We start from the raw sequence: 26,322 nt of genomic DNA, 5'->3' as shown, positions 1-26,322 counted from the left end.
GTCTTGCCCTGTGGTGAACACAAGGCACGCAGGCTAGGCCAGGCCAGGCTTTCATATCCTGAACCATTAGGATTGCCTCTTACCTTCTATTCTGCTCTCCATTCACTGGCAATCTATCCACACAGATTGATTCTTGTGGGGCCCTCCTACTACCTGTTTACAGTTCACTGCAACCCAATGGCTATTTCCACCTATGTGGTATGAGCAGACCTACCTGAAACAGATATCCAGGCCAGTTTCAGCTTCAACAATACAATTATGAATAGAAAAGCTAAAGTACAAGTGAGAGATTGGTTTAATTATCTATCATACGTTGCAATGAATTTGATTAATTCCTCTCATTTGGGCCAGGAAAAGGTCTGTGCACTGTATATTGTTGTGTCCCCAAGTCCATGTGCTAACTGGGAATTGCACTCCACCCGACAGTCCTGTGCTTCTTGTTCTGTGTTCACAAATGAATTGGAGAGAAATACAGTATGTTTCTGTCCAATCTGTGAGCTGAAAGGGATGTGCTTTGTCATATGATCCCTTATGAATTATTTGCCTATCATTAATGGGAACATAGCAGCCATGAATGGATAAATATGCCCTTTCCAGGAAAAATTTGGTTCCTTAATGGAGATGCAAGGGAAGTAATATATTCCTTAATGTTTAAAATAAAACCTGCCTGCTTGTTAGCTGTGATTTCTTGGTTTTGCTTGGGTCTTGCAAATGGAATGGATTCAGAAGGTTAAGCCCAGATGAGCTTATGCTGTTCAGCTGGATGATATTAGGAGTTAATCCCTTTGCATGCTTCCATATTCTGTAATGCCTCTCAAGCCTGATGATTGAATCTGTATTTTAGAAGCTTTTTTAAATATAATCTGATGGAAATGTGGAGGTGGTAGAAATAAAATACTCTGTTCTTTCCATGGAAAAGATATAGTATTTGCTTCCATATTTAAACTTTCCTTTGAACTGCCTTGCAAAACAAATTCAGGATTGAATACAGGCTTCCAGTGATGACTTCTAAATTTAAATCTATTGTAGAGATGTAACTGGTAATGTTTCCCACAAATGTTACACATAATTAAAGGTCTCCTTCACAGTTTTAATAACCTGCTTGTTTTCTGGCTACTAAATAACTTCTATGCCATGAGGTTTCTCTTTGCTTTGTGCTGCTGATACTTAAAATGGATGATTTCTGGGAGCCCATGAACTGCTCTTTGTTTTAACTGCAACTTATCAAGCAAGTAATGTTATAGCCTTCTGGCTATGAGATAATTAAATATATGTATAAGAAACTTACCCTGTAGACTGAAACTCCAAGGATGCACCTGGTTGACCTAGGGGTCCTAGCAGGGGTTATTTATTTGATTCCCATGCTAACAGAACATTTTAGGGATTTGCTTCTGAGCCATCTACCAAACAGCTGATCCACTCATCCAGGGTAACCTTCTTGTTTCCATCTGTGTCACAGGACTCAGAGGATTGAAAGTGGAGTGCAAATAACAGACTTGCTCTCTTTGAAGAATTGTGGGAACACTGCAATGCCCCAAGTGCTTGCAACACACCTCTGAGCTAAATATCAATTAAAGTAAGCTTACTTTTGAAAGACAGCCAGGGTATTACTAACTCTGGCTTTCTTTTTAGTTCTCATGGGTTTTATTTCCAGCTTCTGTATAAAAAAGTCCATATGGCTGCAGAGAAATAAACAGAGCAAATTCTAATAACTTTGAAATCAGAAACCAGAAGAAACGGTTTAGTACAGGTAAGCAAGCCTGTTCTTTTAAGGTGTGAGTTTAAATGCAAAACTCTCTAGAACATTACAGTTTCAATAGATGGCCTTCGTCTGGTCCAGCAGGAGCTATAAGGAGTTCTTTCTCTTCTTTAATGACATTTAGTGTATCAGCTGTTACTCTAAGCTCCTTGTAGGCCTGTGCTCTGTGTGAAGAAATGAACTTTGCAGGCACACCACAGGAGGGCTCTTTTCAAGATCTGTGTGATCTGTAAGTCAATCAAGTAATTCTGTGGGTCTGACTTTCATTTTAGGAATGCTTAGACTTGCCAGTGGCAGGAATGAATCAAAGTAACAGAAATGGTGTGTGGAAGGGAACTGAGAGGAAATAGACAGGAGAGGGGGAAAACACAGTATTCTTACACCATTCATACTTTTCAATGGGTGTTTCTTTCATATGTTTCCTTGATTCCTTTCCTGTTCCTTCTTCTGCTCTTCTTTTCTGCTTCTCCCCTGCTTAGGTTCATATACACATTGCTAGAAAGTACTGATCCTGCTTTTCATCTCCATAAATGTGCTGAAGAAACAAGAGTTTAAGGGACCTCGCTTCTAGGCTGGAATTTGTGTGACTGAAATAGATTACCAGTATGGATATTTGGCCAAGAATATAATACTGGCTCCTGTGGTGTTAGAGAAAAGTTGGTCTTAAAGTTCAGGAATCTGGCTCAGCAGGGCTAAAAGGGAGATGATCTGTGTGAAACATGAGACTTTGTCTTATTGGTTGATTGGAACAGTTCTCAAGGTTTAATATTTCAGTTTATCTTTTCTGGTGTAGGTTAAAAAGCTTCCAAGTTGAGGCTGAACTAAGACTTGAAAAATATTTTGCTTCTCCACTATCCCTCTGAATGACCTTTGGCAAATCTGACCTCAGTGCATCTGTTCAACAGAAGCAGTATGAAGAGTCCCAGGAGTGGGAGAGGTAAGTCACTGATGTTTACAGCATCTGAGAGTTTCAGAGGGATGAGTAGCATACAAATACCTACAGAGACTGGCAAACTTCTAGAGCTGTAAACTGGAAATGCCATCTTATTTAGTGTCTGATAGCTGATAACTTGTGAATGGCTTTAAATGAGCATGGCTAAAGTCTGCTTTGAACACTATTTGAACACTAAAGTGAAATAAAGAAATAGTAATATGAGCTGTGAGCCTAAATTAGACTGTGTCAAAAGTTTCTCAGTATTGTTATCTGCACTATGTATATTTAGCAGGCTCTTCTGAGGAACACCTGCATATCACCACCCTAACAAGCAACTCACCAGCTTGTTTTTCATATCTTGTACTCTCCCTTATATTGTCCCAAAGCTCCTACAAAAACTGGCTCAGTGAGATGGGAGTCCAATCCATAAACTTGAAGTTGCTATACTGTGTTGGCAGGATGGGTAACCAGGATTTAGTTCACCAGCATTGTGCACCCAGCTGGGTGGCTGTGTAAAACTCTCTGGGGTCAGTGCTGTGTTATCCCTTCCTGTAACATTGACAGCAAAGCATTTCAAAGTGTTTCCCTCCATGCCCTCCCAGGGTGGCAGTGCAGCTATATCAGGTGACAGGATAGCTGAAGATTGCCCAGAAGTGCACAGAATTGAGTATTGGCACGTTCTGCTTCACTGGAATCTTGAGTTTCACTTATATGGGGCTCCACTTACTTCTAGTTGGATGATGAAAGCTGAGACATTGCAGGCATGGATAACAGGCAGGGGTTACGGTCAATAGCCAGAGGAAAACAGCAAAAAGCTTTCTTAGATGTCCCAGTAGTAACATCCTGTTTCTCTATCAAAAACGAATCTCCCTCTAAGCCCTGCTGTCCTGATTTTCTTTTCTTAGACTTCATCATTTTGGTTGCAGCAGAGTGAAGAGGGAACACTTTGGAATGAAATTTCTGAGTTCCTCAGACTTTCTAGTCAGAGATTAGAAATGTGTAGAGTCAGAAATGTGTAGCTGAAAGATCCCTCTTGTACTTTTACTTAAACTTGAGGTTCCAGGAGGTACTACTGCCTGCTGAGCACCATACTTAGAAAAGGATGGGGGAGGTCTTCAGAGATGCAACCTTCAGGAGGTAACTTCACATCCCTTGGGTCTCAGATAATGCACCTGGAAATAAAATGCATTGCATTTCAGAGGAGTGAAAACAGAGAAGCACATCTGGAAAAGGAAGCAGAACTTTCTGCCTGACCAGTTTATAGAAATGATGTGTTTGTTGTTTAACAGGCAGGGATTTTCACTTTAAGCTTTAGTGGAAAAATGCTTCAGCATACTATGCGAGGGGAAGGTGTAGATAATGAAGCTTTTCCAGCTTTTGCTGGCCACATCTATAGTTTCTGTTGTTCTGAGATGTGGGTTCTCCACTGCAATATTCCCAAAAGGGAAGGAAGAAATAAGCTTAGAGAATCAAAACATTTTTGTAATACTGGTAATTTAGGCCTATTGTGTATATTTTTTAAAGTGTGAGAAAGTAAGAGTGACAGAAAGGTTCAGAGATTTAAGTCTTACTTCAACCATCACTTATTTTGGCTGCGATAGTACTTAAACAGTTACTTTTAAAGTCCTTCTATAAACTTGGTTGGATAATGGCTTCTTCAAGGGGAATCATGTTCCTCTAATTTGCTGAACTTCAAGTACACCAGCAATACAGTGGACAAAGGCATACTCTCCTTGTGATCTCAAAAAATATCTGTTGCCAGCACAGCTCTTAAGAGCTTATTAAAGTACTAAGCTATTATGGATTAAAGCAACGTCCTGGCTTACATACAGGTTAAAAACTGATTAAAAGCTTTTTAGTTACATTTCAGCACAAAGGTGTGTTAATTGTGGCATACATCAAGGTTTTGTTTAAGCCCAGGTTCAATTACACAGGATGCAAGGAACAGTGTTTTTGAGGTTAAGTGAGATGGAGATGATAGGAGCTCCAAGGAGCTTTCAGATTTCAGTGCTTTCCAATGGCAAATGAAATACAGAATCAATAAATGCTATATAATGCCAGCGAGAAGAATTAATTAATTTAAACCATACAACGGTACTGAAGAGTTGTTAACTGATTAAGTAATTACTCAGGAAAAAGCCTGGATATTGCTCAGTCATGTATTGCTCAGCAAACAGTGTGTGAGAAAGAAAAAGACAAGCAGCTAGCATCTATGGGACAGAAAAAAGGACTGACTGCATGCCAGAGTGTGTGAGTGCTCTTACCTGATGCCATATTTGGTCCTTAACAAGCAGGGAGGTGCATTAGAAACCAGGGACTTATGCAGGAAATGAACTTCAGAAGCTCTCATAATGAACTCATTATTGAAATGGAATTTTCAAGAAGATGAACTATAGTTAGGAAGAATATTTGTCTGCCCCTCTTCTGTTTTTACTTTATTATAATCTGATTTCTTGTCTGAGTACCCCAAAGTACAGCTCAGATGTGATTTGGGGCTGGTAATCGTCCTGGGAAGTTTAAGTGGGTGTATTGGTGTTAGAGACAAAGTAGTTCTGTGGAAAATGATGGGCACAGCTTCCCTGTTTGAACCCTGGCCAGATTTTGGCCCAGATCACAGTGGAACAGTGCTTACCTGCTCCACTGATCACCATTACTTTGCTTTGGAGTTCAGGATTTACCAAAGTCATGGCCTTGTTACAAAATGCCAGTCTGATGACTGTTTAAAGCATGGTTAGCAAGATTATATGTGAAACCAAAACCAGATCTGTGGGCTTTTACCCTAAAGAGGAGGACATAGTTAAAAACCACTGTCTGACATGATGACCATGCTGTAACATACTTGCCAGTAATATACTTCCCCGGTGTTGTTATGAGGAAGTAATAAGCAAGGTTCGTCTTTTTTGTGTTAAATCTCCCTATGACACTCCTTTCCCTATCACTGTGCTGATGGTTAACTCTCGGTGAGTGTTTTGGCTTTGTTTTATAAGCTGTAGACAAAAATTAATTGCATGTCATGCCACTGAGTAGGCAGAGCTTTCTGGTATTGTTCCATAGCGACAGGTTTCCCTGGGGTGTTTGGGTTGCATGCTGCATCCTGACCTGAGGCAGGCCTGTGAATGCACACATACACTTCAGACTTCTGCTTGGCATTCATTATTTGACATGAATGCCTGACAGCTTTGCTGCTTTTTTTGTGAGCCTGCAAAGCCTTTTCATGAAATGGGAAAGAAAATGCAAGGGGAGAGGTCTGCATTGGCCTTCACTCACTCGTGCCAGGGATGGCAACTTCAAGAGGAAAGGAGACACTTTTGCAGTACTGGCTGCCAGGGCCAGTAGTTACGTTGCACTGGAGCCCTGGATCAGGAGCTGAGGGTAATAAATGTGTTGTTCGGCTTGGCTGGTGACTTTCTCTGGAGTCAAGCCAGTCATCCAAGCAGCTTTCAGGGAGAGGTAAAGGCTAGGATAGCTGGATTAATACAGGATGCAGGCAGTCTTTTTTTCTGGGCTTGAAAAGCAGCAATGAAATTTGAGAAGAGCACAGGCTGAGGGTAACTGCACAGAGCTTACCTTGACCATAGTTTTGGGATGTGTGAGAGCCTGCTGGATAAGGGCTAACTATTCAGTCTGCTCTTAGTCTGCTATGCATGGAGGTGTCTTCCTGTCATTTGATGGAAAACCTGGAGCAGGCATACTCTGATGAGTCACCCTCTATGTCAGCCAGGTGTGTTCAGAATGTGCATATAGCCAAGGTACAGCCCCTTTTCCGGCGAAGGCAAAGCAACGTGCCTCCAAGAGGCCTGGGCTGCAAATCACTGTGCAAAGCAGGGCACTGCTCAAAGGTGGCCTGTGCCTGAAAGCGTGCCCAAAGTAGAGCACTTCATGAGTTAGAAAGAGAGCCTGCAGGAGTGGAGAGGTGCTCCCTGCTTGCCTGCTCAGTGGCTGTCTTCAGCTGTACACAGTACAGTTCATGGCAGGAAATCATACGTAACAGCTACTAAAAAGTTTCTCACTGAAAGGTTTCACTGTAGGAAGGGAGAAGAAGGGAAGAGCAAGTTACAATGCGATTCGCATACAATCCTCCTTGAGTAGGAGGAGGAAAGAGCAGACAAATACCTCGGGCTTTCACCATTCCTCCCAGGTGACTAAGCAGCAATTTTTATCTTGAACAAAAGCTAAAGCTAGGAAAATGAATAGAGCTGATGATACATCTGAGAGCGCCTGTGTCACTTCCTGCATTGTGAAAATCTGCTTCGGCTTTGAGAGATGCATTGCATTGCGTTGTATTGATTTTTTCTACTTTGGGTTGAGTGTGCTTGTTAGCTTTCTCCCCTGTGACAGATTAGGTCATATCTGCTGAAGGTCACTGATGGGTTTCAGCATCTTTTCCATTACTGGAGGCTGGGGTTTTGGCTTCCCTGTCTGTGCTTGTTTTGGCCAGCAGAGGGTAGTAAATGAAAGGTTAATACCGAAACAAGTTTGGTTGTCAGGCTGAGCTCAGTCAGGGAGCTGCACTTCTGATGACAAGGAGGCCTATGACAGGAAACAAAAAACAAACAACTACCTTTCAGTGCAAATTTGTTTTGTTTTATGATTAAAACATTTGAATTTAAAGCTTGACAGTGATGTAAATGACTGCTGGTTTCATTTAGTGTTCATTAACAATGTACGTTGTTTCACATCCTTGATGGCATCTTCTGTAGAAATGAATAAAAGCCAATAATTAGGCTTTTAGTAAAAACAAAGCCATAAAAGCAGTCATAAAGTGATTTCATAGTTGGAAAAAAAATTACTTTGAAGAACGTATATCTAAAGCTAATGCATGAAAGCATCAATAAAAAATGTTTATCCTCTAAGATTAATGTGGAATTTTCACTCACTATTCTAATCCTCTTGCCACTTTCTCTTATGTCACATCCTTCTCTCATTGCCAGATTTGTCTGTCCTGCACTGGGAGGGATGTTAGTCTCTCTTACTCCACCTCTTCAGGCAGATATTTTGCACAGGTTTGGATAAAGATGACTGCATTTCCTGACTTATAGCTGCTTATTGCTATAAGCCCTAGGCGTGGCCTCACTGTGTTAGTCACTATTTCAACATGTAGACACTCCAGAGGTCCCTGTCTGGGAGGATGTGTAGACTAATGCTGCTGAACTCTTGGAGCTGCTTTCGCTGCTCCTATTACATACAGCATACCACACATTTGGGTCACTAGATGGAGCAGGCTGCAGTCCTTGTCAGCTTCCTGTAGCAGGAGAATCTCCCCCTATTCTGCTGTCCTAGATCTGAGGATAGAAGTATTAGCCAGTTAATATGCTATTTATGAAGTTTGTTACAGCAGTCATGCACAGTGTTACTACTGGTGAACTTGAGTGGTGTATGAGTTGTTATCAGAGTCCATGGGCTGCCCCTGAGAAGGGCTTCTGTGCCACCAGTACTGTGTTCCTGCCGAGCACATTGCTGTGCAGGGCTGTTGCAGCAAGCAGCTTGGATGGTGTCTGGAGAGTCGTGACAATGGGGGTTGAGCACAGGGCTGCAGGCAACAAATCTGCCCATGCTGGCTCATTCTGAGGCCTCCCCATGAATCTTATTTTTTTTACCCTTCTGCAAAACAAGGTCAATACTTGAATATTTCAGTGCAAAGCTGTCACCTGCACTCATATGTTCAAGAAAATACTTTATTGATGTTTTGTTAACTTCTCCAGTCTAAACCCATGTTCTTATTTGGGAGCAACTACACATGGAAAAGTGAAACAGCTGTTACCAGGAAAACAATAGGGTTTTCAGAATATTGTTAGAAAAAAACAGGTTAGGAAGAAATAAAGGTGACATTTTTCAGCATAAAATCTAAAGCAATTTTACATTACATCTGGGTCATACTTTCTTCCATCTAGTGTTAGAATGATATTTTGTAGGTATATTTCATATATAAATGTACTCATTCTTTTTCATGTTTTGTATATATAATTCTAATATGATTAGTAAAATTAATAATCAAGCATTTATCAGGAAAAGCAATTTAACATTGAGATCCAATGTGATTGAAATGCAGAACTCAGGGTCAAAGCCCAGATGAACTGTGCAAATTATTATAATTATATTAATTTTTAGATAATTTCAAAATTATTTTTATAACTGATTTTTAATTTATAATTAAATTTTAAAGTATTTTAATAATTATTTTAATTTTATGTGATAGCACCTCTATTGCATGTTATTTGTCAAACAATACGTTACCCGTTGAGTATAGAGCAGTGAAACGTGTATGCATCTGCAGTAATGTAGTATGGGGGGGACCACGAGCTTTGCATACCTATCCTGAGCCTCAGATCTCTGCACCTTTCACCCTCTATGCTGCTACCAAATGTGCAAACCTACAAATCTTAGGTAATCTTCAGAAAGTGATGAAGGAGTGAAAAAGGTGTTATAATAGAAGCTGTAACTCAACCTTGACAAGGTGAAACATGCATCTGCTAGCTGGTAACATAAAATGTGAAAGAATGGGCTTTAGAAACCTACCTATAATCTCCATCTGCTTGTTCCATTTCTGACTGCTTTCGCCTTTACTGCTGTGATGTGACTGCTGTCTGTCCTTGCTGTCAGGAGCCCCTTTCCTCCCAGCTTGACCTTTATCTCTAGGGCTCTTTTTCTCTAGTTTTATTTCTTTTCTCTCTAGTAATTCTCCTCATGCTGCTAAAGCTCCTCAGACTCACATCAAGCACACCCTCTTCATCCTTCTGGACCAGATAGTGGCCTTCCACAACCCTCCCTATGTTTTTCCTCCCCAAGCCCCATCTGTTTCTTTCTGTGATGCTGTCATTGTCTAGCTCTTTGTCTGCCCTTCAGCAGTGTTTGCTGGAAGATATTTCTCTAATGGTCTGAGAAGCTTCTGCCAAGATCATAGGAATTTCGATGCCATTTTCTCCCTCCTCTACAGCTTAGCTGTGGGAAACCTTGCGTACAAAGCCTTAAACAAGTGTCTTTATGCACACAGTTTAGCATCCTCATTCTGTTATCCCTCCCTCCAAATGAAAGTCTTGCTGGCACCATGTCAATATCCACCTTAGCACAGTGTTTGAGCTTTTTCTTTCTGACTACTGCAGGCATCACCACTGTCCTGCTGTGACTCAGGGCAATACCCACAGTGTGGATATCATCTAGACCTCTGTAAATGCCCTTACATCCAAAAGGGTTCTATATTTCACAAGCTGACCTTCAATGAAAGCTTTAAGGGATACAGTCAAGGGATACAGTCCTTTCTTTCCATCCACACTAAACCCCCTCCTCAGATTGTAACCCTTTCACATCTTCTTTACTATAGCATGTTCCTCTCTATCCTTAGCAAACCTTCCTACATTCTGATGACATTCGAGGCAAGGGCTTTGTTTTGGTTTAAGTTTGTTTTCAGTTTCCCATCTTTCACCACTATCTGTTCTAGCATGAGATGTTATTGATCTCTCCTTCAACACAGTCAAGTGCCTCTGACCCCTTTGCAGTGAGATGTCAAACCTTGCTTCTGACTAGGCCACAACATCAATTCTCACCATCCCCTTGGCTGCAGAAGTCTCACAATGTTTTATTTCACTGCAACGGTTTTCTTAGATTCCTCTAGGCTTTCCATAACAAATATTGGTAAAATCCCCACTAAAAGCGTCCATGTTAATCTCTATCTGAATCTCTTTCAAACTGTCCTCTGTCTCAACAACAAATCAAGAGGCTTAAGAGTTAGACAATACTGCTGGTGGTCTGAGATCACTGCCTGTCACAATGAGCAATGCTGTTTTGTACTTCTATGTTTACTTCTATCACTTATGTCTTGTTTTGTTCTAGATATAACCCTCTGGCAGACAGAACAGCTTAATGTTTTAGCTGTATTATACTTCCTCCTAACTGATAGCTAGAAAACACAAGAGTAATGGATAAATGAACCTGGCTACTATTTATAAAATGAGCATCTAAATGAGAACAAAGGAGCTTACCCATAAACCTCTATAGCCATAACTACCCTTGCTTGTTTGCAGCACAACCTCCGTGGAGATAGTACATCAGATACGAATTGGGAAGATAATCTGCTCCACCTTGCATCATCATCTGGAATAGAACAGCCCTCTGTTTGAAAGGTGGGTTAACAAAGTGAACAGTAAAAACAGTGCTTGCTTTAGAGAACAGCACCATTATGCCACATTCTGGCTCTGATAACAGAGATGATTAGCATGTGTATAAACCCACCTGCAGAGTGAGGCCTTGAGTCACTGAGTGTTTATCTATGTTACTTAATTACTTGTATTAAGCTGTGACATGCCTCCTTAAGGACTTGTACTGTTTTCTAGAATAAGTATTGAATTTCCGAGTTTAGTTTTGCCTCTTTCAGAGGCTTCTCTGGAGATCTCTATACAACTCAAATCTTTAAGTGCATATTAGGAGCTTCAATATTTTTTTAAACCTGGTTTTAAACCTGTTTTCCATCAGTTATTTGTGCTAAGTGTTCACTAGTGCCCTTGAATGCTCAGCATGAGCAGGTCAGATGGATTCTTCTAATTCCTGGATTTCTCAAAGCCTTACATAGCATTTAAGCTACGTGATTCTCTTTAAAATAACAGCTGTATGACTGCAATTCTGTGTAATGCCCTGAAAGTGTAACCAAAGCTATCACTTAATACTTCCACAATATTTTTCTGCTTTTGATTCTTGGGAGCAGATGCAGGCTAATTAAACTATAAACTGAGCTTGCAGTGTGTGACTATTATCATGATTTATTCAGGATTAATAAGACCAGTGAAAATGACCCCTTTCTATCCTGCGACAGAAATTGTGTGTGTAACTGTACATTCAGGAAACAGCAACATAAAGCCATGCATAGTCTGCCATAAATCTTAACAGCTGTGCTATTTATTCTCTTGTGCAGTATAATATAGCTACATGCAAAATAAAGATTCATTGTAAAGCACTCTGAGGGCCATGACATATGCCTGGTATGTCAGCAAAGTTCAGCTCACAACACTAGAAGCTTTCATGTGCCACGAGCACAGGATGAGAAAGGGAGTAATGGTATATAATCTAGTGCCACATAATCACAGACAGCTCTGTAATTGATACTGCTACTCCAACCTTGCTTTTTTTCAGTTTGGACTAGACTTTACAGCTAGTCTGCTGTCTGAGGAGGTGGAACTGAAACATGAAACAGTCCTGTCCTGGTCCCATTATAATGAAATTAAAATGATGGCAGAGACAGCAATTGGTGAGTTTTGCCTCAGTTGTGATTTCAATTCCTGAGATAATGTGAGAAAAAGGAAATGGAGCTCTTTAGTGTGGTGAGATCCTTACAACATCTCTTCCATGCACTGCAAAACATTTTTTAGTATCTTGAAGTGCTTTGCACTGGTAATTAGAGATCATAACTGCAGTGCTCTAAGCAGGTGCTCATGCCTGCAGTAATGGGAAGACTGAAAGAAAGACTTTGCCCATTAATACTTGTTTGAGAATACAAACCCATTCAGCCAGCTGTTAAGGACTCTAGTTACTTTAATTTCCCATCTGGACTGGATTTGAACCATTGCCATAAGGGTAAAAAGCTTGCTATCCTGTTACAAATCCTCTGATACTTCTGTTTCACCAGCTCTCCTTACTGGTAAATCTTTAACAGCTACCTCTCTCATCCGGTCTGGATGGGAAGGTCTTACAGCTCTGACCTTAAACTTCGTGTGGTTTTACAAATCAGTTACATTTCCAGACAATCAGTAATGTTCCTAACAATGCCTGACTGTCTTGAACATCCAGGCGGGGATTAGGCTAGAGGCATCTTTTACTCTGAGTAACTGCCCGATACTGTAAAGTCAGCTAAGAATGCCCTGGCCCCTCTTCCCCTTTTCATATTATTTGCATGTATTTGGGTCACATAATTAGCATAATGCACTAAGTAGCTGTTTATGTAATTAAAAGGCTGCATCTGGAAATAGTTGTACTTTCATATTTTTGCTATGATTTTTCAGTTTGAAAAACACAGTAATTTTTTAGAGCAATAGATAAACCATAATTTTTCAGCTCTGAGAAGATCGTATGAATAGCCTCTTGGGATTTTTCTGTTGAAAGAAGCTTTCACAGGTCATGCCTCAACTTTTGATTGCAAGGCATTATTAAATACTCTGAAATATCATTAATTCAGCAGACAGTGGAAAGAAACCCCCCCCCAAACCACATTTTCATTTTTCTAAAGTAAAATTCTTCATCTTGGAGTCTATCTTCTGTATAATTAGAATAACTTATTCCTATATTGAAGATGTAGTGCCAGGTGCACTGCAGACTCTGTCCTCTTGAAGTACTACTTAATACTGTTTATATATGCAAAAACTGTCTATTACAGTGCATGCTGTTAAACAGTTCCCTTCATAAGGAAGAAATGGCAATAACTCCACAATAGCCACTTCTACATTTTACATGTATTCTTTTCTGTAAAGCTCAACAGGAAACTCTCAAAAACAATACAAATTTAGGGTTCCAATAAACTATTTGATTCTTTTTTAACAAAAACTGGAAAGCAATCCCTAAGATACATGGGAGATACCAGTGTGAATTACAATTACAAAATGGTTTTATTATGTCTAAAATACGTTATTTAACATAAATTGAAAGAAGGCAAGTGAGACAGTGGGCTGCTGACTTACGCTGTGATTTTTGTGATGCAGTCTTTTAATGTACTGCCTTTGCTGTTGGCTAGCAGCATAAAACGTGTTTTGTGTGGGGCTTGATATAACAAGGCTCTGTGCTAGGGAGGGTTGTGCCCTCTGTGTTACTCTAGTATAGACTTGGGTTTGAGAGGGAGCTGGCAATGCTTCCCTTATAGTGAGCCCCACTGCTGTGAAGCTGTTATGTTGGCATTGTTGCACCAAGGAACATTGGAATTGCACATTTTGCTAAAGTCAGATGTTTCACAAACATCAGACCACTGTGACATGCAAGTGGCTAATAGACTAGAAGTTTGCTACAGTGTGTGTGCAAGAGACTTCAATATGTTCTTGGATATGCAACAAGAAAGTGTAACTATGGGAAAACCTTGGCTGTAACTGTCTTGTTGAAAGGTGCCACATAACAGCAATTGATGCTTAGGAAATGTGCTAAATTTACAGTTTAATACCTGTAATTTTATTAAATTAAATACTCCGACAGTGTCTGTACTGGGGTAGTAACCAGGTCAGATTTCCTTATGTCAGGTCTCCGGAGACCTCAGGGACTATCAGGATGTACACAGGAAGAAGCTATAGCAGGTCTCCTGGTGATTTAACTTGATGTTTATGTGGTTAGGGGCATCTCAATTAGGAAACAATTACTTTCCCTTGAAAGAATAGTACAGGGTTTTTACAGGGGTTAAAGCACATAGGCGTGTGTTTAGCTAAGAGACAAGAGTGAGCAGCTCCTTTTTATGCTATGCAGCTATTGAAATGAGCGCATTGCTGGCTGGAGGCATCAGCACAGCTGCTTTAAGTAGCTTATTGATTCTGAAGCTTTGCTATTTACTGCTGTCCTTTTGTTCCTTCTCAAAACATAAACAGAAAAATCATGTTTGTTCTCACAGAATAAATACCTGTTCCGCTCTTTCTCTATGAAAAAAACCTGCCTGCTTCTGAAAGGCAATACAGGAAGTAAAATAATATGCATGTAGACTTATCCCAGTTCTCCAGAGCCTGAACAAAGCAACCAGCATGTGTGCAGGGTAAGGTCAAGCCCTGTTCTCAGCCTTCAAAGTAGGGCGTCAGTGTTCAGACATCATATAATTTTATACAGCACCCCGTACCATGCTATGTTTCTTCCCCAACATCACAGAACCCCATAAGAAGAACCCTAGGCTCTGACAGCCCTCAGTAAGAGCCAGCACCAAGAGCAGGCAGACTGAGATGATGCTGCAGCTGAGCTTAGCCTTCACAGCACCCAGCAGTGCTCATGAGGAACAGGTCCTTTTTTCCCCTGAGGAACAGTTAACTCCCGTGTCAACTGCTTCATACATTTGGGTAGGGTTGTTGCTTGGTTTTTTTTAATGGCTCCCTCTCATTGATCTAGCAGTGGATAAAGGATTTGGAAATAGCACAGAAATCATCCTATCTGGGAGGCATTCTGGGGCTGCAACTGAGGCACCAGGCATCTCTGAGCCTGGCTTTGGCAAGGCAGGGTGAAAGATCCAGGAGGAAGAGTGGAGGTCAGAACATTGAACTACTGCTGTTCTTCACCCCTCAGTGGATGAAAGGAGTGGAGTAGATGCTGAGATGCCCCAAACTGTTTCCAGTTTGCACTGTCTGTGCAGAATCTGGATTACTACCAGGTTTTTAGAAACAGCTTCAAAGCACAAAGGTTTTACATGGCAACCTCTTTTCCTTGCTCCTTTCCCCATGTGGTACCTAGAGAACTGGGATCTCTCATGCATGTTGTCTACAGTCTTTGATACATGTACATCAAATGCTGTAACACTGGTTAGTGCCTCATATGCATGTAAGAAAAATGGAACAAAAGAAATTTCAATTCTATATAAAACTCAATAGAATAATTAAATCTCATGCTGGTGAGGCAATGTATAAATAAAAAATATAGGCTGTCACCTGTACTTTACATTTATTTCAAAAAGTGAAATTCTTTAGTAGAGCATATGAGTTTCTTAAATTGTTTTATTATATCTATGTACTATGTGAACTTAAATCAAAACAACTGACTACCAAGGAGCCAGAAATAATGCAGTTTCTGTATCAACTTGTGAAAAAAGCTAGCTTTCATTTTAATTTTAGATATGGGCCTGGAAACATCACAAGAATTAAACTGAACAGTATATAATGAGTAATTTTAATCACACTGTAACTTTATCTAAAATTAAGCAACAATTTAAACATTTGTTCAAAAAAGGACACCCCATTCTTTTCTGAAATAGGGTTTCAACAATAGCAATACTTTAATGAAAGTCCTTAATGAGAATTGAAATTAATTACTCAACTGCATAAAATGACTTATGATGAAATTAACACAGTAGAAAATATGGAATGTTAATTCAAATCTAAATTGACTATGGAAAAAACCTTCAAAGGAACTACTTCAATAGGAATCTTCTGCTGAGTTCAAGAAGCATGGGTAGTGCTTGTAATTATAGCAGAGCTGGAAGAAATGACTGAAAAAAGTCAAGAAACAAAGGAGAACATCAGTGTGTATGTCTCAGTGAGTAGCTTTCCTGAAAGTAATGTGGGAATGAGGTCCAGATGTTGATCTCCTTGTGCAGTGGTTGCATGGGCACCTTGCGCTTCCCAGCACAAGGTCTATGTGAAGCTGATGTGTTTGGCTCTTCATGGGGCTCCACAGCAGCTTCTAGCATAAAGAAGTGCTGTTACTCTTAGAGGGTGGGAAGCCTGTACACCAGCAGGTAAAGCTCCTACAAATTACAGGCCTGTCAGGATAGTATCAGACTAACCAGGGACCTGCAGGCTGTTATCAGGGCTTGGCCTGACCCCAGGACTTCCCGAGGTCCTGCTGTGCAGCTGTCCACACACCTGCAGTGATTCCCATCTGCCCATTGCGTAAAGTGTCTATGAAGTACAGCCCAGGTTCTGTCCCTGCTGTTGCAGATGCAGTCTCTGTGTCAGGATACCCTAATCATAAGACTGCCTTGTCACACTAATGTTACCAGTGTGCCAACCCCCTGCGTGTACAGCCCATGACAGTGCCACGTTATTGATGCATCTTATTTGTTACTTCAGGCAAAAATCCCTGTCATCGATGCATTTGAAACTGGAATAGAAAGAGATGACTCATCCAGAAATCTCCAAAACCTGACACAGAGCATCAGTACCCCAATAAATAAACACTAGAAACAGCATTTCTTCAACAGCTTTGCAATGTTCACATGTTTGTAAGGCAGTCCATAAAAATGCCCTACGTCATCTCCTACTGTTTGTGATCCAGATGGATTAGGCTGCACTAAAGATTTCCTGTGTGCAAGGAGAAAGGGCTTGGATGCAATGGAAAGCATTAATCTTGCATTTCTAGATACTGTCATTAATAGGCTTAAGGATGAGAAGAAGCAGAGATGTGTTAGGTAGATGCATATACCAACAAAAGTCTGGTATTGGGTAGTTTCAAATAATGAGTACCTAAAATTAGGTGGTTTTTTTTTCTCACCTAATTAAAAGTAGTTATGATGTTCATTTAGTATTTTTGGGATAGAACTTACATGATCTACTTCAGACTATTATACAGCTTGAGACAGTTATAAAGGAACAAAAATTGCTATTCTGAATAGAAAAGGCTCCTAAACTATAATTACAGCATCATCATTTTCATATAGCAATTTAGCTACGAGTGTTATTGCAGTAACTCAAGAGCAGATGCACAGCATACTCTGTTCAACATGCTAGCTGCTGAAATTTGGTTTTCCTTTTATCCTGGATTTTTCTCTTTTTACTTAGGCTGGATTTGCATTTTGGGGTATTTACATGCAACTCATATTAACTGTCACACATCAAGGCAGAACTGACCCTGAAATGTATTCACCATACTGCATATACAGGCTTAAACCAATCAATAGTGCTATGACAAAATAGGCTAGCTGCAGCATTAATCTGCTTTGTAGCCTCAGTTTAAGCAACAGCAATGCTATCCAGAGCTGCATAGTGCCCTTGGAAAGTGATCTTTGAGAGGCTGAGTACCTTCACAGGGTTACCATATATCCAGTATATACCCAGCTCTTGGGGCTTCTGAGCAGCAACTGCCCTCCTTGCTCTTCTTTAGATGGCCAGGAGGAAACTTCATTATCCGCTCTGTGCTCTTCCTGAACATGGCACATCTCAGAAAGGGCCCTCCTGCCAGCAAGATGAAGAAACATATACTGAAGTGGGTCTGGCTAGGCTTCTAGCACAAGAGGCCTGGTTCTGTGCTGGCTTGAAGCAGCCAGAATGGTAACAAATGACTAAGACAAAAAAGAAAATCAATGTCCCTTGCTGTACAGCTGACTGGGTCCCTGGAGCATGGCTGTGTCCTTGCCTTTCCACAGCCTACCTTGGGAAGACTAATTTGGGAACAAGGAGGTTTATAGATGCCACAGGATAAAGGTTTTGAAGACATTACTGTTATTGCTGTTCTGATTGTTTTATTACTGTCGTAATTAGAATGACAGCAAGAACCAAAAGCCTGAGAAATTACCTCATTGATACAAGTTTATGTAGGATTTCAAATTTTTGTGCTACTTATAGAGCGAGCAAGAGTCAGGAGTGAGAAAGAAGAGCTGGTTTATGAATCGGATCAGATGGGAGCTGAGCTGAATGTATTCCAGCCTGCAGCCAGGAAAGCTGTCACAGACTGAATTGTCGGGGTGAGGAAATAAAATAGGTTTGATTAATTTTCCATCAAGGTCCTGTAACTATTGTCCCTTTTACTAAACATAAGGAAAACTCTGTAGAGTTTGGAAGTTCAGCTTGTATATCACTTGTGTGGTAAACGTTTTTTATTGATGCAGAATTTGCTCAATGTCCTTACACAGATCCATTTTGTTCTCAGGAGCACATTAAAATTTATTTTAGATACCTATCGATGGTGCTCAGAAAGGAAAATTCCTCTTGGATCCCTTGGGATAGTACTCCTCATTTTGCAGCATCATCCTGTGATGCGTCATTTTGCTATATTGCTGAGGACAAATCAGTTCCCTGGCCTGTTCAGTTGTTAACCCACGTGGCTCTGATACCGAGCTCTTCTTTAGCATGTAATGGATAATTTCTGCTCTTATGACAGAACAAAGGAGCTTTCTGCTGAGGAAAAGACATGATGATGAACACTGCAAAGACAGCATTGCAGAGCTGGATGGTCAGACATCACACATGGGATCAGTCTTTCCACTAGCACATACGTAAAATGTTGTTGTCCCATGAAAGTAAAAGGTACATCACATCAGAAATGAAACCAATGTGAGGATGGTTGCTGCATCACCCACATTAATAACATGTAACCCCACTGCCACTTGACTAACATGTACTAGGAGTATTCTAATAAGTAGTGCTGTTGTTTTAAATGCTTTCAATATCAGTGTGGGATAGCGAATCAGGTCTTTACCCTAAGATAAGACAGATCAGGTCCTGGCCCAATGTCAGCTACAATATCATTTACTCTAATTTTTCCACTACTTGTCATCGTTTCTCCTACACTTCTCTGCCTCTGAGGGCAAGAAGACTTTTCCTTCACTTCTCTGAGGGAGAAGACTTCTGTACTCAGGCTGTCTGCAAAGAAAAGGTCTGCTCATCAGACATTTTATCTATATGGGAGAGAGCTAGTTTTCATACTAGTTGAAAGTTTGGCCTTGTATAGTTCATCTGTGTTTTCACATGCATAAGCAAATGCTACTGTAAATAATAGTTTAGACCTTCAGTAACTAATCATTGCCTAGAAAGAAAAGTTTGTGCTCTGTTTCACTTTAATATGCAGCTATGCTAATTGAAAAGTGTGAATACCAGCAGTCTTACTGGAATTTACTCTGTGGGAAATGTTGGGAGTACTCCTGAAGCTGATGGGACGAAAAGGCTTTTGGAGTACAAATGTGCTTCTGGGTTTGCTTGCAAAATGTTTGTCTGTGCTTATACTAGAAACCATTGATAACACTTGCAGCTCCATAGTATGCTAACAGTGCTTCTTTGTATGGTACTTCAAACTATTTGGAAATCAGTAGCAGAGGAAGCGGGACAGGATTTCTTACTTTTGTGGGAATCTTTTCCTGATCTCATTTGTTATCCAAAGCTTTGGTTTTGCAATGAATTTAAGCAAGTGTTCATAGACCTATTCTACTATGTTTTAGTTTTATAGAGTCCTTTGGAAAATAGTACCTCAGTGGCTACATTTTAGACAAAACACCAGAGCATCTCCTGTTACTGCTGTTCTAACAGTATGAGGGCATACCCCACAGCTATCTGTATTCTGCTTTGCCAGCTTGAAACAATGCATCATGCAAATCCCTGCCTCAAGACCAAATTGTAATCAGCCTGTTCTGGTCTTGGTGCAAGAATATTTGTCAAAAGCAACTTGAAGCTTTTTCTCAGGAGTGACTAACTGAATGGGATTTAATCCATGCTGTGCCCTGCAGCCCATGGAGGTTAAGGGGGGAGCAGATCCCCACTGGCAGCCCAGGGAGAACCCCAAGCCAGAGCAGGGGGATGCCTGAAGGAGGCTGTGACCCCACACTGGAGCAGGGTCCTGGCAGGACCTGTGCCCCCATGGAGAGAGGAGCCCACACTGGAGCGGGTTTGCTGCAGGACTGATGACCCAGTGGGGGACCCACTCTGTTCCTGAAGGACTGCACCCCATGGAAGGGACCCACACTGGAGCAGTGTGTTCCTGAAGGACTGCACCCCATGGAAGGGACCCACACTGGAGCAGTCTCTTCCTGAAGGACTGCACCCCATGGAAGGGACCCACACTGGAGCAGTCTCTTCCTGAAGGACTGCACCCCATGGAAGGGACCCACACTGGAGCAGTCTCTTCCTGAAGGACTGCACCCCATGGAAGGGACCCACACTGGAGCAGTCTCTTCCTGAAGGACTGCACCCATGGAAGGGACCCACACTGGAGCAGTTTGTGAAGAACTATAGCCTGTGGGAAGGACTCAGGTTAGGGAAGTTCATGGAGGACTGCATCCCATGGGAGCAACCTTGCAGAGCAGAGGAAGAGTGTGAGGAGTCCTGCCCCAAGGAGTAAGGAGCAGCAGAGACGACGTGTGATGAACTCACCACAACCCTCATTCTATGTCTCCCTGTGCTGCTAAGGTAGTGAAAATCTTGAGCAAAGTTGAGTTGGGAAGAAGGGTGAGATGGGGGGAAGGTATTTGAAGATTTGGGCTTATTTCTCATTACCTTGCACTGATTTGATTAGTAATATTTTAAGCTAATTTTCCCAAGTCAAGTCTGTTTTGCCTGTGATAGTAACTGCTGAGTGATGTCCCTGTCCTTATCTCAACCCACAACCCTTTTGTTGCATTTTCTCTTCCCTGTCCATCTGAGGAGGGGAGTGATGGAGCAGCTTTGGGGGGCTCCTGGTGTCCAGCCAGGGCCAATACAGCAGAAAAGCAAAATTGTTTCTTCTTTCTTTTTTCTTTATTTTTTTAAGGTACCACGGTAATTAGCTTGAATTTGTCCCAATTATGATATCAAAGAGTAAGTATGAAAAAGATTTTGGCCATACAGGAAGCACTGATTTTGTGTGGAAGTATGAGAAGTATAAATACACGGACGTACAAGTACAATGAATTTTCCATTATATGATTAACTGGGTATAGGTCAACCTTTATTTTAAATCATATGATAATTATTCTGTGAACATGAATGCACTTTCTTGAGACACACGTACTAGAACTGGTTTTTAATGTAGTTAAAGGTCAAGCACAGATTCTCATTTTTAAAATCTCAGAGAAACCGAGGAAAGAAAAAGTAACATAAGATCCAAGTCCCAGGCTAAGCTTGCTCTTCAGTTGTGTGAGAAGAAAATAGACATCACCACATCCTGGCCTGAAGTTGTATCATAGGATGTAATGTCATAATCAGATGTCACATCCCACTTTTCCATTTATCAGGCTCATCCTGTAGATGAGCACTGCCTCCAGGATCAGTCAGTTCAGATGGAATAAGGCTGTTCCATATACCATCTCTTGTATTATAATACAGCTGCTGTGGTCCTGATCCAAATTTCACAGACCCAGGTCCTGTACTTTAGATTGTCTTTCCTGCTAACCCTCCAAAACTGCTAAATGACCTTTAGAATCCTTTCTAGAGCAGTTTTCTGAGGAGCTGTAGATCTGTGCTCGTGTTGCCTATGGAAGACCACTTATAATCTCTCATAAGGTCTCATCTCTAAATATAACGAAAAACCTGCATTAATGGACTATTTCACCCATTTAATCCTTTCTTTGATCTATCAAAAACTTGCTAACAGAGCATGATGTTTCAGGCCCAAAGCAGGCTAGTCTATGATACCAGGCCATGAGACTAGAACTGGTCCTTTTGGCTGTTCTACTTTCCTGGTGCTGCAGATACCCATGTGGTATGATCCTTCTCCTGAACTGATACAGCTCCACAGATGCACAGCATGTAATCCTCATCTTCTGTCCAAGCTGGCAGTTGACATCTATTCTTTGTGTTGATTCCAGACTACAAAGAAAATAGTATAGTTGCTGTTAGAAAGCAATTTGTCATTTTGATAATTAATACTAATGGGACACTGGTGTTCCTGATACCCTGATACCATTTAGCTTGGGGGACCCAGGAGACCCTCCAGGCCGGCTAAGAGCAGGTAGCTGGTCAATAGTGATCTAGCATCTCTCCCTGTAGAAATTCATCCCTGGTGCAGCCCTTCTGTGAGAATATGGTACAGATTTCCAGTTGTTGTGCAACAGTTTTATGCTGATGCAGTCTCTGGGGTTGTTGCTGCATCTGTATTTTATTGGCAGATAACTGGCCGCCAGTAGAGAAATCCAGAAACAAGCCTTTAGTTCTTCATGCTCCAGAAGCAAATACCTGATTCTGGAACTTAAATTGATCTTCTTGCCAAAACTTAGCAAAATTTGTCAGAAAGCATCTTGCATTTTTCCTAAGCATTTTCTTTGGGAAGCAATACAGATATCTAGGATGGATGTGAAAAGCTAGACACATCTCTTTTCACTTTCAAGCTGTGCATAAAGTAAGCACAAATGTGTTTTACCCAAAAGGGTTTAACAATTTAATCAGACCTCCCTCTCAGCCACTGGTATAATTGCAGGCTGACTCAGAGCAGCCGTCTTGGGATCAAACCTTCTGTTGGCACAACTAGTCTGTTTGTCAAAGAACACCCTGGTGAGGAAAGAATATTCCCTCAAAGGTCTAGTGGGGCTGATCAAAGCAGATATTTTCTGCCACTGCTGGTATGCACACCTAAGTAACTTCTGTGCAGCTCTGCTGCTACTTATCCAGACACCTGGAATCTGTTGTGAGCTAATGGATAAAGATTAGTATTTGCCAGCCTAAATTTTCCCAGTCTGTGAATCCTTTTCCCAGTTCTCTGCTGACATATGGCTGCTGTACAGTTCAACATACTACTTCTGGGCAAAAAAACATTGAAAGCATCTGTTTGACGGATGCTAATGCTTCCTTTGCCATCCAATATATCCATGGTCCCCATATTCCCTAAAACCCGTCATTGCTGGCTGCTGATAATGATCTAGTTCAAACTAATGGGGCAAGCAGAACTTCACAGGGAGTTTGACCTCCCAGGTGAATTCAACCTCTTGCATTGTAGTCAGTTCATGTACCAAATACAATTGTTTCTAGTAAATCAATTTTATTAGTTACTGAGATTTTTTCCACACATTGCCTTACTACAGCGTCAGTTGGGCATGAAAGCAAGAAGAAAAGCGTGAAGAGAAAAAATGTAAGGCAATAAAGTATACTGAATGTGGACAGCTGTAGAGGGAAATAGCAAATCTATTTTCCCCAAAACTGTAGGCCTGTAAAACTATTTTTAAACCTGATGCAATGTTAGTAATGTAACTGCTGTTTTTCCCCTGCAAAACATCCCTCTCTATGGCAGAATGAGCTGGAATCTGTAGTTAAATCCTCTTTAAATAAGCAGCAGTTTCTAAATTGTTTTTGAGCTTAACACATGGCACGTGGGCCTTCCATGACTTTCCTGCCTGGAAGGCATCTTTGGTAGGATAAAATGAACTATTGCACCAGTGTTTCAGGACATCAACAGATCTGTAAAGGCTCCAAATATTGCTTTGTAGTAGATGCCAAGATCCCATCTGTTACCTGTTGGGGTGATGCTCAAGTGCCTCTGGTATAAACCAGGTGTCAAAGTCAGCAGAATTCAGTCTATAACGTATGAACTCCTACCAGATGTTAAAATTTGGTGTTTGGATGGACACATCTGTTTGGTGCCCTTTATCTCTGTCCTTCCACAACAGTTGAAGAACACTCTCTGTGTTTTATGTATTTTGTATTTAGCTCTGCAGGCTGCCAAAGTTTCTCATGGGAATGACCTTCCAAACTCTTCAGTAATGAAACCCTGCAGAAAATCATGGTGCAACCCAGAATAACTGCTCAATTTACACTGCAGTACATGGAGCAGCACTTGTGATTCCTAGCTTGTGTGCCATGGTGAATTCTTTTGATTCTGAGTGGTGGAATGGCTGAGTACATGCACAGCAAGGCAAATGGCATTGATCCATTAGAGTTTAGTAGGTTATCATTACTGTAGGAAAAGGTAATGACATACATTCTAATTAGAAGAAATACTCAGTGCATAGGGTGAATTAAAAGCTAGAGCTGATTTGACCCCAATCAGTACAAATGACAATACAGTGCTTCATTATGCAGACAGCGCCTATAGCATCAAGGTTCAAAAGCCATCTGTTCCTTCCAGCCTTTAGAAGAAATATGCTCAAGGGTGTTTCTAGGACTGTTGTGTTTCAAGCTTTGGTGTTTTCATGCAAATGGAAGTGAGTTGTGCTTTTTGAGGGCAATCACTTTAATTCTTATTTAAGTCATTGTAATGTTTGGGAAAATTGTATCATGCTGGCAGAATTGATGCCAAGAAGATGACAACCTACTGGCCATGTCTGGCCTGAGAGTTGTAGATTGTAAATTAAAATATGAACTCCATCACCTGGTCACCCTTACTTTAGGGGCATCCATGGGGTTGCAAATCATAGAAAAGAGCTAACAAGCAATTGTGGTCCTGGCTGTTGTTTTTGTAGCTTCTAAGATTCTTACATAGCTCAAATGAAATTAAAATGCAATTCATCTCACTGAATGAAACATTAATAATAAAATATATCCAAGCATATTTCCTAGCACTATGATGGAATGCAGACTGCTATCTGGCAATTGCTACTTATGAGCTATATATATTTTAATATTAAAGCCACTAAAATACACTGGATTTGTCTGAGTAGGACTGTATATCTGCAAGCATGAGGCAGGAAACTTGGAACTGTCATAACTGTGTTAGCTGGGAATTTTAGATAAGCATTATTTCATATTCACTTGCAAGTAATAGAACTACCAGTTCATTCAGATGAATGCACCAGTTTTCATTTCTCAAACTGATTGTTTTGGGTGATGTTTTGGATTTCAAGAGGTATCAACATATTAGCTTCCCCTTTTTTCTCAAGTTTCTGGTCATTTTTGCAAGTCAAAGGACTAGAAAAGTGTATTGAAGCCGTTTAAAGAGAGATGCTTAGGCTCTGAAGCATAATTTCAAGGCCACAGAAAAGCAAATGGAGGCTTTTTGCATCAACTACAGCAGATGTGGGAAGAGGGAGGGTACGTCTAAAAAAGCTGAATGAATCAGAGAAAAGGTTCACAACACACCTGAGAAAACAGGGTACTTGAATTTATACTCATCCCAGTATTTAGCCCCTTCACAGCTTTCAGGGCATAGTGTACTGTTGGCACTCTAGTTCTAGTTTTAGCAAAGACTAAAGCAGTCTCAGGATTTTTGTGCCTAGCTGTGAGTTTGAGTCCCACAGGGTCTTGAAAAAATGAAAGGAAGCATTTAAGTGTATTACAGTCTGACAGCAGCTTTTGCAAGTTAAACTCTGAGAGTTTAACTTTTATTTAAATGTGCAATTAGTAGTCAAAGTCTTAGACATAATCATAGCCTTTGTGTTTAAAATATTTAATTTGTGGATTAAGTCCTTAATTTCTAATGGAAGTTATTTCAGGAAGAATATAAAAACAGAAGCCTGACTTAAACTTAGTGTTATTTTAGGAATTTAAATGCTAGTTTGGAGTATCAGGAAGCTAAAAAAAAATATCAGTCCTGCACCTACTTAAGGTCAAAAAATGATGTTAATCCAGTTAGTAAAACCATGATTTTACTCAAATAAATATAGCAGCCTAATTACTACCTATCCTGATCCCTTTCCTCCTTCCTAATTATTCTAGTTCTTGTCTTTTTTTTTTCAGAGTCTTGGCATTCCAAGTAGCAGAAGACAAATCCCCTGTGACAGACTTGAGGAACTTTATTCACAGCAGCAATCCCGACAGAGGAAGAAAGACACACCTAAGGAAAGCTGCATTGGTGCAGGAGGTTTGCCAGAACGTGAGCTTTGCACTGGGAGAGAGCTCCAGCAATGTGCTATTCTTAGCCTCTTACAGGGGTTGGACTGTGTAACTTTTAATTGATAAAATCATACTGGCTTTCAGTACAGCTTTGGATTTCTGCCTATCATGTTTGCATTGCAAATGAGCAGTAAGGGCTTATGCAAAATAGAAGCACCATATACCAAATAAAAGTAAACCACCTAGATATGGTCTACTGAAAAAAAAAATCTAAAAAGAGGTAGTTATTATTATCCATATCCCACTTGTGCTGGAATGGGAAAAATAAATCAGATAAGGAAGACTTTGTTATGAAGCCTAAATGTGCAAGAGGATTTCTCGGGTAATGTGTCACATGGCTCACAAGAATATTAACTATTACTAATAAACTTACTAATATTATTAATAGACTATTGCTAATTAGACTTTATATGTTAGTAACAGAATATATTTAAAGTTGTCAAATGATAACTTTGTAATCTCTGCTTTTTTATAGCTCAAGAAACCTAACAGAAACACAAATAATTAAAAATGCAACCACTACTCCATTAAGGAAG

The 26,322-nt window shown here is 40.6% G+C and overlaps 1 long non-coding RNA gene across 1 annotated transcript; it reads left to right on the top strand.

The window, feature by feature from the left end:
• The first annotated feature begins 2,564 nt into the window (after positions 1-2,564).
• LOC115947294 (uncharacterized) lies at positions 2,565-26,112 on the top strand. Its single transcript, XR_004081234.1, has 3 exons — positions 2,565-2,696; positions 10,712-10,810; positions 25,631-26,112. It is a non-coding gene; the product is annotated as an uncharacterized lncRNA (long non-coding RNA).
• The last annotated feature ends 210 nt before the right edge of the window (positions 26,113-26,322 follow it).

The sequence above is a fragment of the Melopsittacus undulatus genome, chromosome 4 (assembly GCF_012275295.1).
Source record: "Melopsittacus undulatus isolate bMelUnd1 chromosome 4, bMelUnd1.mat.Z, whole genome shotgun sequence".
Classification (NCBI taxonomy): domain Eukaryota; kingdom Metazoa; phylum Chordata; class Aves; order Psittaciformes; family Psittaculidae; genus Melopsittacus; species Melopsittacus undulatus.
Note: the sequence above shows the minus strand (reverse complement) of the source record. Positions and strands in the feature narration are given on the sequence as shown.